The sequence below is a fragment of the Acinonyx jubatus genome, chromosome B1 (genome assembly GCF_027475565.1).
Source record: "Acinonyx jubatus isolate Ajub_Pintada_27869175 chromosome B1, VMU_Ajub_asm_v1.0, whole genome shotgun sequence".
NCBI classification, from domain to species: Eukaryota; Metazoa; Chordata; class Mammalia; order Carnivora; family Felidae; genus Acinonyx; species Acinonyx jubatus.
The window spans coordinates 129,885,116-129,901,374 of NC_069382.1; the positions used below are offsets into that span (position 1 = coordinate 129,885,116).

General features: G+C 38.5%; 1 protein-coding gene across 5 annotated transcripts in view; it reads left to right on the forward strand.

Annotated features, from left to right (window-relative positions):
* ABCG2 (ATP binding cassette subfamily G member 2 (Junior blood group)) overlaps nucleotides 1-16,259 on the forward strand; it is a 141,569-nt gene that overhangs the window by 74,902 nt on the left and 50,408 nt on the right. The window contains exon 1 of one of the 5 annotated variants that reach the window (XM_027060581.2): nucleotides 461-575. The exons of 3 other annotated variants lie outside the window; for them this stretch is intronic. The gene's annotated coding sequence lies outside the window, so the exon portion shown is untranslated. Of the gene's footprint in view, nucleotides 1-460; nucleotides 576-690; nucleotides 1,013-16,259 lie in introns of those variants that run through there. One more of the 5 variants, XM_015073633.3, reaches the window with a different exon arrangement.

The window sequence follows — 16,259 nt, forward strand, 5'->3', positions numbered from 1 at the left end:
AAAAAAACCACGGTGTTAGCGTCCCCTGGTGCTTAGGGGCGCGGGACAGACAGTGACCCAATCCAGAGAAGGTATTGATCAGCTTGGGTAGCGTCCTGTGATCACCAGGGCTAACTGCCACTGTCCCTTTGATACAAGCCCTGGGGAGTTTTGGGTTCAACTCTGCGCTCTCCAGGAGTGTCATCTCCGTGACCCGGCCCCGCGGGAGGGTGGAGGTCCGATCCAATGTCCGGCTCAGAGCACACGGAACCCGTTCGCGCCCTCCGCTCGGGCGCCGGGCGGTTAAGACAGCCAGGCAGGCGGCGCCTCTCCTGCTGTCCGCCTGCGGGCACCTACCCCGAGGGAGCCACCGCCCAGCGCTCTCCCCGCCTGCAGCCCGAAGGTAGCGACGTGGGGCCCGCGTGCGCGCTGCCTGTGCTCGCCTCTTTGCAACCCTTACCCCCCGTCCGACCCTGGCCACCCCGACCCGCTGCCAGCCGCCCCTGACCTGCACCGTGCCCCGGAGCGGGCGCCTCTTCAGGCCAGCAGCGGCGCATGTGAGTGCGCGGCCCACCGCCAGCGCGCCGACACCATCGGTGGGCTGCCTGCGGCCCGAGAGCGCGGAAAGTAGTCCCGCGGGGAGAGGGACGGAGACGGGGAGGGGGAGGAGGAGAGGGAGGGGGAGGGGGTCTGCCGCGCGCTCCAGCTGAGTCCTGAGTCCTCCGTCGTTACACAACGAGTCGAGAGCCCGCAGGAGGGAAGTGGGAGTCCTGGACTATCCCGCAGAGTTTCGGAGTCACAGGAAGGAAGCAACCTGGAAAAGAGCCGGGGAGATTTTGGAAAAACTCTTCAGGATTTAGAAAGCGCAGGACAGATGCTTGATGCCATTGTTAGGAGCTGCTTCCCTAGGGTGTGCTGGAAGGTCTGGCTCACTCAGCTCGGCGTTTATATAAATGATTGTTAGTGCTCCTCCTCTGAGCACACGGACCCTGAGATCGAAGCCCTCGGTTCAGCTGAACCACTATTAGCCCGAGTGAGTAAATGGCGAAAGCTACTGGGGATGTTGTGTGGCTTGAGTGGTCCGTGGGTATTGCATGTATATTTGGTTGAAAATAGAAAACTGTTCAGTTGAGATGACTAGGTTTGAGTTAGTCCCTCCCACTTTCGTTTGAAAAACGAGTGTGAAATACCAATTGAGAATTCACATCGGTTTTTCAGAAATCCATGTCTTGGTGCAAACGGATTTTGTGTCTGGTGGTGTGTGTTAAGAGCCGGTGGGTGAAAACTCTTGTCTTTCTCCAAATGTACGAAACAAGAGTTGATATAAGATGGATAAAAACTTACTGAACATGGAAGTTAGTACAAGGTGGGAGAGAAATTTGTTGATATTAGTATTTTTAAAGGGATTAACCAATATATTTTATGTATTTTTCTTATCTTCAGGGCATAAATTTTTGTCCCTAACTTTAACTTTGGATGGCTGGCTTGTTAAAGAGCTATTGAGTTCCCTTTTGTAATTTTCTTTCTGTGGATAGTTGATCTTTAATGATTAACCTCAAAAAATTAACCAGCTTATTACAATACTTATTAGAAATAGTACTGAAGAAGTTAAGAACAATACAGAAAAATTCAAGACCAAAATGTAAATATAGCAGTTAAAAACAAGAACTGTAATGTTGCCTAGTTTTATTTTCTTGCCTAATAGTAAAAATACAAAAGCTCGTTCCACTTTTAGAAAAAAATAGATTTATAGTAACAAATATGTATTGGTTATCTTTGTTCCAAACCCTGAGTATTCAGCAAGATTAGGAAACACATTCTTTTGTATTAAGATGCTATTAAAATACACTTAGAGCCAAAATCTGTCTCTGCATTTATTTTTATTAAGCTTCCATGAAGCATTTGAAGTGAGCATAAGTATTACAAGTGGAAAATAAAATACAATCAAGAGTAAAGGGAAGCAGGTTAAAATGGACTTGGACAGATGCTATGCAAATTAAAATTGCCTCCTGGGAGCCACAATAAAAAGGGATGAATAGTCACACAATTCAATGAGGATAAAGGCGGAAACCTACCAGCTCCTTAGAAAAGCTTTTCTTGGCATTTATTTCTGAGGGAAATGTCTTGTGTTACAGAAGATGCAGAGGGGATTGAAGAACAGCAGTGGGAGAGCATCCGTGTGCCCATCCTAGTAGTCCATGCTGTAGTACATTTCCTAGCTGTAGTTGCAATTTTCCTTGCCGTAAGTGTTGTGAGAAGCCCTTGTTGGATGCTGAGACCTTATGGTCATACATGCTGCTGTTTGATGGTTTGGGGTTTATTCAGGGATGAGTCTAGACTTTTTAGAGGGATAGATGGACCTAATGTTCTTCAAGTACCCTGTATTTCTATGTCAGGAGTTTTTGATAGAAGTTTGGCAGCAGATACAGGTTATATCAAGAGGGAAGGCTTATTCTGTGTTGCTTTCTGGGGTTATGGGATAGGGTTGCGATTTTTTAGTGAAAATTAAAAAACCGAATGGCTGTCATCTCTATAGGATATAGGATCTGTAGGTCTGCCTACAGAAAGCTAAAGTTTATCCTTTAAAATATCCATTCTCGGGGCGCCTGGGTGGCTCAGTCGGTTAAGCGTCTGACTTTGGCTCAGGTCATGATCTCGTGGTCGGTGAGTTCGAGCCCTGCGTCAGGCTCTGTGCTGACTGCTTAGAGCCTGGAGCCTGTTTCCGATTCTGTGTCTCCCTCTCTCTCTGACCCTCCCCTGTTCATGCTCTGTCTCTCTCTGTCTCAAAAATAAATAAACATTAAAACACACACACACACACACACACACACACACACTATCCATTCTCCGTTCACACTAGGTTGTGAACAAGTAATGATAAATTGTCTTGGTGGTTTGAGCCTCATTTCCCACCCCCCCCAACACAGCTTTATGAGAAATAATTCACATATCCTACACAGTTCACCTATTTAAAGTGCACAGTGTGTGGAATCATTTTCATCATCCCCTCCCCTAGAAACCCATTAGCAGTTACTCCCCCTTCTCATGATACCCCCCAGCATAGTTTTTTTTGTTTTTTGAAGCAAGATATTCTGTTTCACTGAGTGACTGTTACAAAGTGGCTACCTATTTTTTGAGCCACACAGTTAGCTTATTTATAGAGATAAATAAAATGCCCGTTCAGAGAATCATAACATTGAAAGTTAGTAGCACATTGGTTGTTGAAACCCAAGATGAGTGGATGTGAGTAAAGCAAACGTACTGATTTCAATGAAGAAGTTTTGATTTTGACAGAAGGGTACAGTCAAATCTTGGCAGTGTCTGAAACCCCATTGAACAAAGTTTCTTACACTTTTGCTGATCACTAGCCCAATCTCTTTGGGTTTGCAACTAGAAAAAAATTTTACACTTTAGACAAGAGCTGGCTGGAAATCAGTATTTAGGGCCAGGTAGCATTAGGTAGCTCTCTGTCATTTCTCTGGTATTATGTTCTTAGAGTTATCTGGAAAGGCAAAACTGGAAGCCTCTAGAAAGTAATAAGCCTATGATCTCCCTCTGGGGCCATTTGAGTGGAGTGTCTTACAAGGTAAGAAGAAAAACTCTCTGACAGGTACCCAAAGTTTGGATACTTTCACACAGGAGGTCCTGCCCTATCTGCTTCCTGACCTGCACAGCCCAACCCTGGCTCCACGCTGACTGTATCCTAGGAAAGGGGAGAGAAGGGATAGAAAAGTTGGAGGGACAAAAGAATACTTAGAAAGGGAGAAGAAAATACTTCATTTTGTCCCTTTTATTCAACCATCCTGTATTAATTTGGAATGCCTTAAGACAAGATCATTATCTTCTGGATAAAAGGAAGTGGCCATCAATGGGTGGTTGAGTGCTTTCTCTGTGCAGGTGTTTTTATATTCGTTCTCATTTGATGCTCAGACTAAACCTTCCAGGGAGTATTTCAATCCCATATTTATAGAGGAGGAAGCTGAGAGTTCACTGGGTTACTCATAGTGGGGACAAAAAGACCATATTGAACTTTATTAAAGTTTAGCATGCCTGCCTTCTGTTTCCCTTTCTTTTTGTTTCCCTCCTTTTCTTTCTTTTCATTTCTTTTTTTCTTCTCCTTTTATCTTTCTTTTCTTTTTTCTTTCCTTCTTTCTTTCTCTTTCTTTCTTTCTTTCTTTCTTTCTTTCTTTCTTTCTTTCTTTCTTTCTCCTCTCTCTGTCTCATCTGGTAATTTGTTTCACAGTTTACTTACATGTTTACAGAGCAGCTCACTGTTAAGTCATGTGGGGGCATAAATTGTTAGGGAGTAGGGAGGCCAGATCTTATTAGGGTCTGATAAATGTCATTCCTTCATTTTCTGCCTTTGATGAAAGCACTTCATCTCTCTGGACCACAGTTTCTTTATGGGACCAGAGAACATGTGGATTGGGATGGGAGGGATCTATATTTTATTTCAGGAGTCTAGAAGTGGAATGTGGGGTCAGCTGACATTGCCAGAGTGGTAGTGCAGAGTATCAAGCGTCCTGAGGACATTTCATATTCCTATGTGGCCCATCACTGGGAATGCTAAAGGTATTCCCATTATTATCCTATTATTTTTAAATAATGTTCAAGCTATATTTTACAACATAAGTGTTCTGCCAGTGGAATCATTACTCAGTAAAAGTCTAAAGACCTAGCATCTGGTACGTCAATACTAGCTCATAGCCTCTTATAAAAAATTTTTTTTAAGTTTATTTTGAGAGAGAGAGGGAGAAAGAGAGAATCCCAAGCTGGCTCTGCACTGTCAGCACAGAGCCTGACACAGGGCTCAAACTCACAGCTGTGATATCATGACCTGAGCCGTAACCAAGAGCCAAACCAAGTTAAGTTTGACACTTAACCTACTGAGCCACGTAGTCACCCCAGCATAGCTTCTTCTGTAAAATGGGAATAACTGCCCAATTTGTGAGGGTCAAATGATCCTTATAAAGCTTACTATTATTTGGAAACTGTTAAACACTGTCTATATCTGTCTCTCTTTCTATATAAACAATATCTTCAAGATAAAATTTCAGTATGCAATCAATATAAACTTACTGAGATATTTTACATTCTTTTTGTTATATTAAATCTTTGAAATCTGGTGGGTATCCTACATGTACAGCACATCTCAATTCTGACTATGCACATTTCAAGTATTTAGTAGCCACATGTGGCTAGTGGCTGCCATATTGGGTAGCACAAGTCTGCAGCATTAATTAATACGTTGGTAGAAGCTGGTTTGGGTGATGCCTTTTCTATTCTGAAAATAATGCTTTTAGTAACTAATAACTTGTTCCTAATACCTACCTGTTACTAATAAAAACAGAAGGAATAAAACTGCAGGAATCCAGGAAATAATACTTGTCCATTATGTTAGTGCATACGTACTCTGTGCAAGGAAGTCTAGAGACTGGAGTCTTGGTTTTGCAAACCTACCACCTGACTTTGATTTATAACCTTTCTGATCCCTTTATCCTGTTCCATCATATGGGGATACTGTATGTCTTCCCATTGTACCTCATAATAGTTACCTCAAATAAAACATGTACTTCAGAAATCATAAAGCAGTAGGCTAATTATAGTTAAAAATCTAATGATATCAATTCACTCATACCTAAATCTAATAGTACTATTGATATCATGCCAAATCACTCACCACTTCCATATCAAATCTAAGTTAGGAGTAGAATCCATTTGACACATGCAGCATTGATTTATGCGGATATTACCAGCAACCTAGGGCCAGTTGACCCACTCCAGTTGCTACAGTATAGATCTGGTCTTGCTACTTAGCTGTTCCCTGGAGCTACGGACCACTCATTGTGTTCTGACCTCAGATGTAGATACATATCTCTCCACCCCACCCCACCCCCAGGGAGATATATTCCATCTTACCTGGTAGAATGCTACCCTATCCCAGAGGCAAATTGAAGTGGTTTGAATTTTTCCACAAAAGGCAAATTGCTATGCTTCTCTCCCTCCACAATTTCCACCTAAATAAGGAAGAGGCACAAATCACTTCTGGAGAATAGTTTAGAAAAGGTAAGTTTCCTGCTCTTACTTCCCTTCTCAGTGCAATAGAGATAGTCCTTAAAGCTTGGTTTTTAGGTGGATCTCATTACTCTCATATCATGAATTTCACCTAATCATAATTATGACAGGTAACAAGAAAAAGATGTTATTGATGTGTTATCCTTTATAAAACAATGCTTTTGAGAATGCATTGAAAAGCTGTGATTGGGTTTGCATAGCTCTTGATGAGGTTTTCAAGAACAAAGATGGCATTTTAAGCCTGACATCATGCTTCCATTATAAACATTGAAAAAATTGGGGGTTATTTCATTATTGATTTTAATTTGTTGTTTTGAAATAATTTTTAGGCTTACTGAAAAGTTGCAAAAAAATATGGCACAGAGAGTTTCTGTAACATCTTGTATAACTATAGTAAAATTGTCAAAACTGATAGATTAACATTGGGACAATACTGTAATACTATTAACAAAACGATAGACTTATTTGGATTTCACTGGCTTTTCATTATCCTTTTTCCATTCAGGATCCAGTTCCAGGAACTTGTGAAGAGTACTGGTCAGATATTTTATAGAATGCTCCTCAGTTAGTACTTGATGTTTTCTCATGATTAGATTGAGGTTATGCATTTTGGGGAAAAAAATACCAGAAGGAATCTCAGTACATTTTGTCAGAGGTACATGACATCTTATTGCTGACGTAAACCTTGGTTAAGGTGCTGTTCGCCAGGTCCCCAGTGGAAAGTTATTTTTCTCTTTGTAATTATTAGGTATCTTGGGAGAGAAACCTGGACTGTGCGAATACCCGGTTTCTCCTTAGACTTAAATTTGGACTATGCAAATATCTTCTTTCTCTTTAAACTTTGTTCACTAATTTTAACATCCATTGGTGGAACTTGATGTACATTGTACTATGTTGTTCTAATAGTGATTTAAAATTTTTTTCTCCTTCTAAGTTTACGAATTCTTCTTACCCATTTAGTTACTCAACTATTTGTATCAGTAAAAATTCATGGCTATTTGTTATTTTATGGGTTATAATTCAATATTGTCATTATTTAATTTGCTGCTCAACCTGTTCCAGCCTTGGCCACTAGAACTTTCTTTCAGGTTGGCCTATGTGCCCTTTTGACATACCACCATTCCCCCTGCCTCCTTGCCCCAACTTTAAAGCTTTATCCTTACTTTTTTTTTTTTAATGTTTATTTGTTTTTGAGAGAGAGAGAGAGAGGAAGAGAAGGGAAGAGAAGGGGCAAAGAGAGAGGGAGACAGAAGATCTGAAGTGGGCTCCAAACTGACAGCAGAGAGCCCAATGTGGGGCTCGAACTCACAAACCGCAAGATCATGCCCTGAACTGAAGTCAGACACTTAACTGACTGAGTCACCCAGGCACCCCTATCCTTACTTTCTGATACTACAGAATGCTGCAGGCTCAATTTGTATTTTCCATGTCTCAACCCTGGAATCAACCATTTCTCCGAGACATGGGTTCCTTTTTTGGAGAATGTTATTAGAAACCACCATCTGGGCACTAGCTATGTTATTGGGGTTACTCTGGGCTTTTTAAGTTTAATAGATTTGTGACCTAGAAGTGCATGTTTACAAAAAGAATAATGCCTTCAATTTCAAACATTATAGAAGACCTCACTGTAGTTGCCAGTTTGGGTTTAGTCTCATGGGAAATACATACAATTTTTAGGGTTCAGAGTTTTTTAAAAGTTCCCAGTTTTTCTCAAATGATGACCTGTAAGTGCTTAGAAAACAAACACAGTGAACACGTGAACTTTTTTATTTATTAGGCTCTGGTAAGAAAGCAGGATTTTGTTTGTTTGTTTGTTTTGTTTGTTTTGTTTTTTTAGCTCTGTAGCTTAAAGATATGCATAGGTCATATCTTTGTGATATGCAAATGTCTTTAAAGAAATTATGAAGAGAGTAGAGGGTTAACTTTCAGTGGGATCAGAGGAGTCCTAGGGGTGTTGTCCTGTGATAAGTAGAGGCAGTGCGCCAGAAAGATAGGAGATGGATAAAAGATGAGAAAGATAGGTGGATGTGAAGACAGTGCCAGTGTTGGGAGCATGCAGGACTAAGATAGTAGGAAGGACAAGATCATTAGGGGAGAGAAGGTCAAGGGGCTAAAAATTCACTGTAGCTGCCAATATCCTAAACTTTACAATAGTGTATGACAGTGTCAATGCATAAATGCCTCTTGGAAAACAGTTTATATTTGGATGCTCAGTCAAATGTGGGTCTGTAGCGTTTTGTTAAAAAATAAAAGAATAATACATTATTGCATGATGAAGACCCCAAGACACTGGGGGTGGGGGGTTGTCATCCACAAGTCTTATTTATGGTTCTCAGGGTTTTTTAAAGATTTTATTTTTAAATAATCTCTATACCCAATGTGGGGCTCAAACCCATAACTCCGAGATCCAGAGTCACATGCTGTACCAGCTGACCCAGCCAGGTGCTCCTGGCTCTGTTTTTAACCAAAGGTAGCTATCTCTCTCTCAGATATCTCACAGACACCTAAAACTTAACTGCATTGGAAAAGAGTCTTTGAGGTTTTTTTAAATTTTTTAAAAAATTTTTAATGTTTATTTATTTTTGAGAGAGAGAGACAGAGTGTGAGTGGCAGAGGGGCAGAGAGAGAGGGAGACACAGAATCTGAAGCAGGCTCCAGGCTGTGAGCGGCCAGCACGGAGCCTGATGTGGGGCTCAAACCCACAGACCACGAGATCATGACCTGAGCCCAAGTTGGACACTTAACTGACTGAGCCACGCAGGCGCCCCGAGTCTTTGAGTTTTTGATGTCCCCTCTGTCATTACCCAGCTCATCTCCTTGTCCAACTATGTTTTACCTAGTTTCTGCACTAGCCACCTAATGGCCCTTGCTGCTGCATTTGCCACACAGTGCTGCCAGAGTGGTCATTTAAAAACATAGCTAGATCTGTAGTCCTGCTTCTAAGGCCTCAGTGGGGTCTAATTGGTTGTACAGACCTTCCATGATGGGGTCTCTTCCTCTCTGGCTGATCTTGTCCTTCATGCCATGTTTCCCACATCACTCTGCTGTGATGCTGTGGGGGCCTAGGGTGCCAGACTGGGATTGTTTCCTTGTCCTGAAGACTTCAGCGATCTGATTCTAACTCTCTGTTACTGAGTAGCCTTTGGACCTGAATATAGTGTCAACATTGGATGGTTCAAAGTGGATGTGTCAAATCAGATAACATTAAAATCCATTGATTGATACTTTCGAAATGCAAGGGATAATTTATGGAAGTTAAAATTCAGATTTTAAGTTCCCTTTCTAACAGTGCTCAATACTCTGCTAGCTTCTGCTTTCTGTCCATTCATAAGTTTTGTAATGATCACCTGACAGTGACTTGAGACTCCTAACTCCTTGTCAGGATTTAATCTCTTGGCATTATAGTAAATGTTTGCAGGAGGTATGTGCTTAGATAGCATGTCCTTATGCCTATGAGGCAGAGTTGAAAACTCTCCATTTACTAGTATTATCCCTAGGAAAAAAATGTAAGAGGACAGCACTGAATTCTTGACCTGAGGCTACTCTGGCTCTTCCCAGCATGAGCAATAGTTATGACTGTGGACAGGTGTCTGGCTGAGAACTTTAGAATTAACTTGTGTGCTTTTCTTATCTATGTGCAGTTTCCATTGTGTTATGCATTCCGCTTATAGTAGACTATCAGATTATGAGTGTAGTGAAGAGTAAAATAGAGAAGAATGGTATTTTAAATGCAGGTTATCATTCTTATAATAGATATGCCAGCATCTATGGCAGGACACTGTTTAAACTTTTTAAAAAAGTAAAAATGTGGCTTCACCAGTTGGAAAACCATAAGAAGAGAGTAAAGATGACATAGGTAAACCGCCAGAAAAGGGACAGCTGAAAAGTGGGAAAGAATCTCATTAAAGCCCCTCAGTCATGTGTGAAAGAGCTTTTCCACCTGGCTAAGGGACATAATCAAGCCAGATAACAGAGTAGGCTGGGTTCAGGTGAATTTTTAAGCCATTTGGATACTTCTTTTATTTTTATTATATTGTTATACCCATTATCAACAGTGTATTTATAATTCAATTCATATTTTGTGTATCCGGTTGTAAATTTTATATCATCTAATTTCACACTTAATATAAATCCATTTGATTTGAATATGGTGATGTGTGTGTATGTGCTGTGTGCACACTTTAGTTCTATGGGCCTTGGGAAACTGACTTTACAAATATCATATATAGACATAAATGTGTAAGGCTTATTTTTTTGCACAGTAATGTATACATGCCTCTTGTTTATTAAATCACTGGTTTCAATGTTACGTTAAGGTATTTGCAGACGAATTTCAGAACAGAATTAAAATATTGTTAAAATTGCAGCTTAATAAATGTTTTTGCAGTGGGTCTAGGACACAGAAAGGGATAAGAACCCAATTAGGACCAGCAGATGCTCTGGAAGAAAGGAAGCAGCAGCAAGTTGGGAAGACGATTTTTGTGATAAGGAAATCTAGAGGTGATTTAGGTTGTTTTTTGTATATAAAAGAAGATAAGGCTAATTCACTGGTAGCAACACATATGCTCAGAAAGCTTCTGAACATAGGGAAATATTAATGTTTACTTGGAAGCAGTTTCTTTTGGTGACCCATCTAAACTCAGTGTATGATATTAACTGGAGACCCAGCACTTTGAATTTAATATGTTAGTGAGGTTGTTGTATTTTCTTTATTTTATGATCATTACTATATATTTTTTGTTTCATCTTGGAGTAATGCATTGTTCCAAATGGTGTTAGAAATAAAAAGTTTGTTGTTTTGTGTGTGTGTGTGTGTGTGTGTGTGTGTGTGTGTGTGTGTGATGTGCTTTAGCTGGATGGTATGCCTAGGTTATACCTGTCTAATCTCTTGATTTGTGACTCAGGAGAATTTCTGAAGCCAAGCCGTCTCTCTGAGGAAGATTGTTGGAATCCTAATGAGGAACCGAGCAGCTTCTAGACAGTGTGAATCACAAACTTAATCCTATCACAATGAAGGCGCTCTGTATGCACACCCTTCTAAAATGTGATTGTATTGATAAGTTTTAACTATCTGCCTTGTATGGGCATAGATGATCTTTCTTGGGCACTTTAGTTCCAGTTGGTGCCTTTTATTAGTAGAAAAATCTCAAAAAATCTCTTACAAATTTCCATCTTGAGCCAATGTCCTATTTAGATTTGGTATGTTATTTGATTGTCTTAATGAGTCTTAGGAAAGGATTAGCGGCTTCCTCAGTGCTAAACATTAAATGAGGACGACTGTAGAAGTGATTGCTGGCATTAGAACTGGCATATTTTGGCTTCTGAAGACTTGGGGAGATAGCTTAAGAAGTTTATAAAGTCAAGATGTAAAGTTTATAGATTACTTGTACCTTATACCTTTGCTTTCACTGCTTTAAGAGAATAGGATTTTGGCTAATTATTACCATTCATTGTGTTCATAGATTAAAACTAAGCTATTTACCTTTAATTTCCTGAGTGTCAGTCTTTAGGTGTTTTCCTACTTTACCAGTTACCAAAATTGAATGGAGTGTTATAAATGTGATGACAGTAGAGCAGATTCTGGGTGCAGAAACAATTACTCAGCTATTCCTTTGTTTTTACTATGATATGCCCAGGTTGGTTTTCTTTTATTTATCCTGCTTTGATGTTCCTCGAGCTTCTTCAGTTTGTGGCTTGAGAACCTCATCAGTTTTAGAAAATACATGGTTAGTATTTCTTAAAATGTTGATTCTACTACAGTTTTTCCACTTTGAGGTCTCTAGTTACATGTATGCCAGACCGTTTTCATCATATCCCATATATTTCTTAGACTCTTTTATGTAGGTTTCATCTTTTTCAGTCTGGAGGACCCCCCCCCCCCACACACACCATATTGATAATTTTCATCCATGTTTCAAACTAGATGTTTGCTGCATACGAGTCTACCAATTCCACTAATTCTCGTTTCTAATCTGTGTCTAAACTGTTATTAAACTCATCTATTGATTTTTTTGTTTTCGATATAGATTCTGGTTCTTTGGTGATAATATCTTTTTATTCATTTTCTTAAACATATTACTCAGTTATTTTAATGTCACCATCTGATGATTCTAGTCTGCATTACCTGTGGGTCTATTTCTATTTTCTTGTTGTTAGAACATTAGGTTCTGTTTACTGGCATGTCTGGTAATTTTTTATTGAAAATTTGGATGATGATGTCTTTCAGAGCGGATTTAACTTTCTCCTTGCAGACAAATCAAGTATGAATGGATCAGGAGAAGTTGGTTTATTTCTGGGTTGCCTGTATTCCTGCGGCATAGCCTTCCTGGGACCTGAAAAGCTTGGGGATTCCAGCTGATAACTTGCAACTCCAAAGTTTACCTTCTTAGCCCTGGGAGCTATTAACACAAAATGAACAAACCTTTTTAAAAATTTCAGAGAGTCTTCATTTGGCTTTGGAATCAGGGTAATGCTGGCCTCAGAATGAGTTTGGAAGTTTTCCTCCATTTATATTTTTTGGACTAGTTGAGAAGAATAGGTATTGATTCTTTTTTAAATGCTTGGTAGAATTCCTCTGTGAAGTCATCTGACCCTGGACTTTTGTTTGTTAGAAGAGTTTTGATTACTGATACAATTTCTTTGCTGGTTATCGGTCTGTTCAAATATTTCTATTTCTTCCTGTTTCAGTTTTGGTAGTTTATATATTTCTAGGAATTTACCCATTTCTTCCAGATTGCCCAATTTGTTGGCATATAATTTTCATAATATTTTCTTATAATTGTTTGTATTTCTGTGGTATTGGTTGTGATTTCTCTCTCATTCATGATTTTATTTATTTGGGTCCTTTCTCTTCTTTTTGATATGTGTTTATCAATTTTATTAATTTTTTCAAAGAATCAGCTCCTGGTTTCATTGAACTGTTCTACTGTTTTTTGTTTGTTTTTGGTTTCTAAATATCACTTATGTTCTAATCTTTATTTTTTCCCTTATTCTGCTGGTTTTGGGCTTCATTTGTTGTTCTTTTCTAGCTTTAGATGTAAGGTCAGGTTGTTTGAGATTTTTCTTACTTTGTGAGGTAGGCTCGTATTGCTATGTACTTCTCTCTAATGACCTCCTTTGCTGCATTCCAAAAGTTTTGGACCATTGTGTTTTCATTTTCATTTGTTTCCATGCATTTTTAAAAAATTTCTTCTTTAATTTCCTGGCTAACCCATTCATTATTCAGTAGGATGTTGTTAACCTGTATGTGTTTGTGGTCTTTCCAAAATTTTTCACGTGGTTGACTTCAAGTTTCATGGCGTTATGGTTAGAAAATATCTATGGTATGATCTCAATCTTTTTGTTGAGGCCTGATTTGGAAGTTAATATATGATCTATTCTGGAGAATGTCCCATGTGCTTTTGAAAAGAATGTGTATTCTGCTGCTTTAGGAGGGAATGTTCTAAATGTATCTGTTAAGTCCATCTGGTCTGGTGTGTCATTCAAAGCCATTGTTTCCTTGTTGATTTTCTGCTTAGATGATCCATTGCTGTAAGTCGGGTGTGAAAGTCCCCTACTATTATTGTATTATAATCAGTGAATTCCTTTATGTTTGTTATTAATTGTTTTATATATTTGGGTTCTTTCAAGATGGGGGCATAAACATTTATCATTGTTAGATCTTCTTGGATTGTCCCCTTTATTATGATATAATGCCCTTTTTCATCTCTTGTGACAGTCTTTAGTTTAAAATCTAATTTGTCCACTAAAAGAGAGAACTACAGGCCAATATCCCTGATTAACATGGATGCAAAAATTCTCAACAAAATACTAGCAAATTGAATCTGACAGTACATTAAAAGAATCATTCACCACAATCAAGTGGGATTTATTCCTGGGTTGCAAAGTGGTTCAATTTTTGCAAATAAATCAACTGGATATACCACATTAATAAAAGAAAGGATAAGAACCATATGATCCTCTCAAGTGATGCAGAAAAGGCATCTGATACAGTACAGCATCCATTCTTGATAAAAACCCTCAGCAAAGTAGGGATAGAGGGAACATACCTCAACATCATAAAGGCCATATACAAAAAACCCACAGGTAATATCATACTCAATGGAAAAATACTGAGAGCTTTTCCTCTAAGGTCAGGAACAAGACAGGGATGTCCACTCTCACCACTGTTACTTAGTCCTGGAAGTCCTAGTCTCATCAATCAGGCAACAAAAAGATATAACAGGCATCCAGATTGATAAGGAAGAAGTACAACTGTCACTATTTGCAGATGGCATGACACTATATAGAAAATCCAAAAGATTCTGATAAAAATTTGCCAGAACTGATACACAAATTCAATAAAGTCACAGGATACAAAATCAACATACAGAAATGGAATGGAAGCAGGCAGCAGAAACCTGATGGGTTTTTCTGCTTTATAGTTAACATGTCTCTGGTGATCCTTTTGAGTGGCCCATAGAGCAAAGGCACTAATATTGTCTATATATATATATGGCAATTTCTCTAAAGTTTATCATAAGTTGTTCAGCTTCAGTTTGCAGGACTTCAGGAAGAAGGGCAGTTTTAGTTCTTAATGATTTTAAGATAAAAGAATGGGAGAAGATAGGAAACCTTAGTTTGGAGAGATAGCTCCAAATAGCCAGATAGTCAAAGAAACCAGAATTCAGGATCCAGCCCAGTTTTATAGGCAAACAGCAAACCCTCAAAGATAATTAATCAGAACTAGAAACTAACATCTATAAAGGTGTGTTTTTGAAATATAACCTTTTTCTCTAAAGTCACCTTCATTCCTGTCAGAAATAGCCCAATAAAGACTAATTTGTTTGTAAAGTAAGTCCAGTTTTGACAAACTTGGCCTAATTATTTACCTAAGTATTTACATAGGTATTTATAGCAGGAATAGTAATTGAATATATAGATTCTTTTAAACCTGTTTTGTTGGAACTTTTGTAATGAATTTCAGTTTGAACCTTTAACATTTTTTAAGGCCAAGAGTGAAACCAAATACTTGCCATAAGATTCTACTATAATACCTATAGATTTGCGTGAATTCCTGTCTTCTTGAGGTCCCCCACATTTCCTGAGGTTCGTGCTTCTGTCAGGAAGTGATATTCTTTACTCGCCTGGTAAAGCTGCTGGGAACTCTGTAAGCACGGTATCAGGCCAACACCTCCTAGGGGCTTTTTGGCTCCATAAAGTCAATTTCAGTTCCTTAAAGCTGTCTGGTCATATCTGAGTCTACACATGTGTCTCTCAATATGACATTCCAGTCAGAACCTTGGTAATATAACCAGTGTTTCCAATGGTGTCCTGTAACAAGGAGAACAGATTCTTATTGTACTTTTGCAAATAATTATAATTGCCATGAAAGCAAGAATAATTATTGAGAGTTTCTAAATTCTGGAGGGTTCAGGTAGGGAGAAAAGATAAATGTTTTTATGTGTTCACAAAGGAATATTTTATCATATTTTTGTAAATCATAGATATTTTAAGAGAAGAAGTTTCCTTAAATCTGGAAGAGCAGAGAACCAGCAGTTTTAAACTAGAGTTGTAAAAACTATAATCATTTTTTCTTAATTCACTTAGTCCCATGTTATTAATTTCTGTTTTGTTTGAGTGCAGTTTTTTTGGTTAGTCCTGGAAATTCTTAGTTTAGTTTTGTGATCTTAAGAGTATCAGAAAACTATATTTGTCAAAAGTCCTTTTTGTGAATCTCCTTGAAGATGAAACAAATTTTGTAAGAGCATCAGACAATAACTATAAATGACAAAAGACTCAAAGATGGAGACGGTTAAAGATCTGATGAAAGTTCATTGTAATACAGTTGACAAGGAAATCCAGTTATTTTTGTGACACATAACAGTTTAATGTTTCAATAATTGGAATTTGAAGTTTTGACATTATACCAGGACATATTAAAACTTTAGGAATTTTCTATAATTTCTGGAACAGTTATATAGCATTTACCCACATAATACAATCTAAGAAGGTTTATCATTATTTGTTTGCCAGTGCTTCCCATGTAACTTAACATACCAAATAAACAAGGCTAAAGTTTTTGTGAAAAACTTTATTTAGAATTTAAAGTTTTGGGAAGTTTGTTAAAAATATCAAAAAGTTCGAAAGCACATGCCTAAATAGGATTACAGATCATTACAAAACTTAAGTTTTAAGTTTTAACCAAAATGGCACTAAGATTCTAT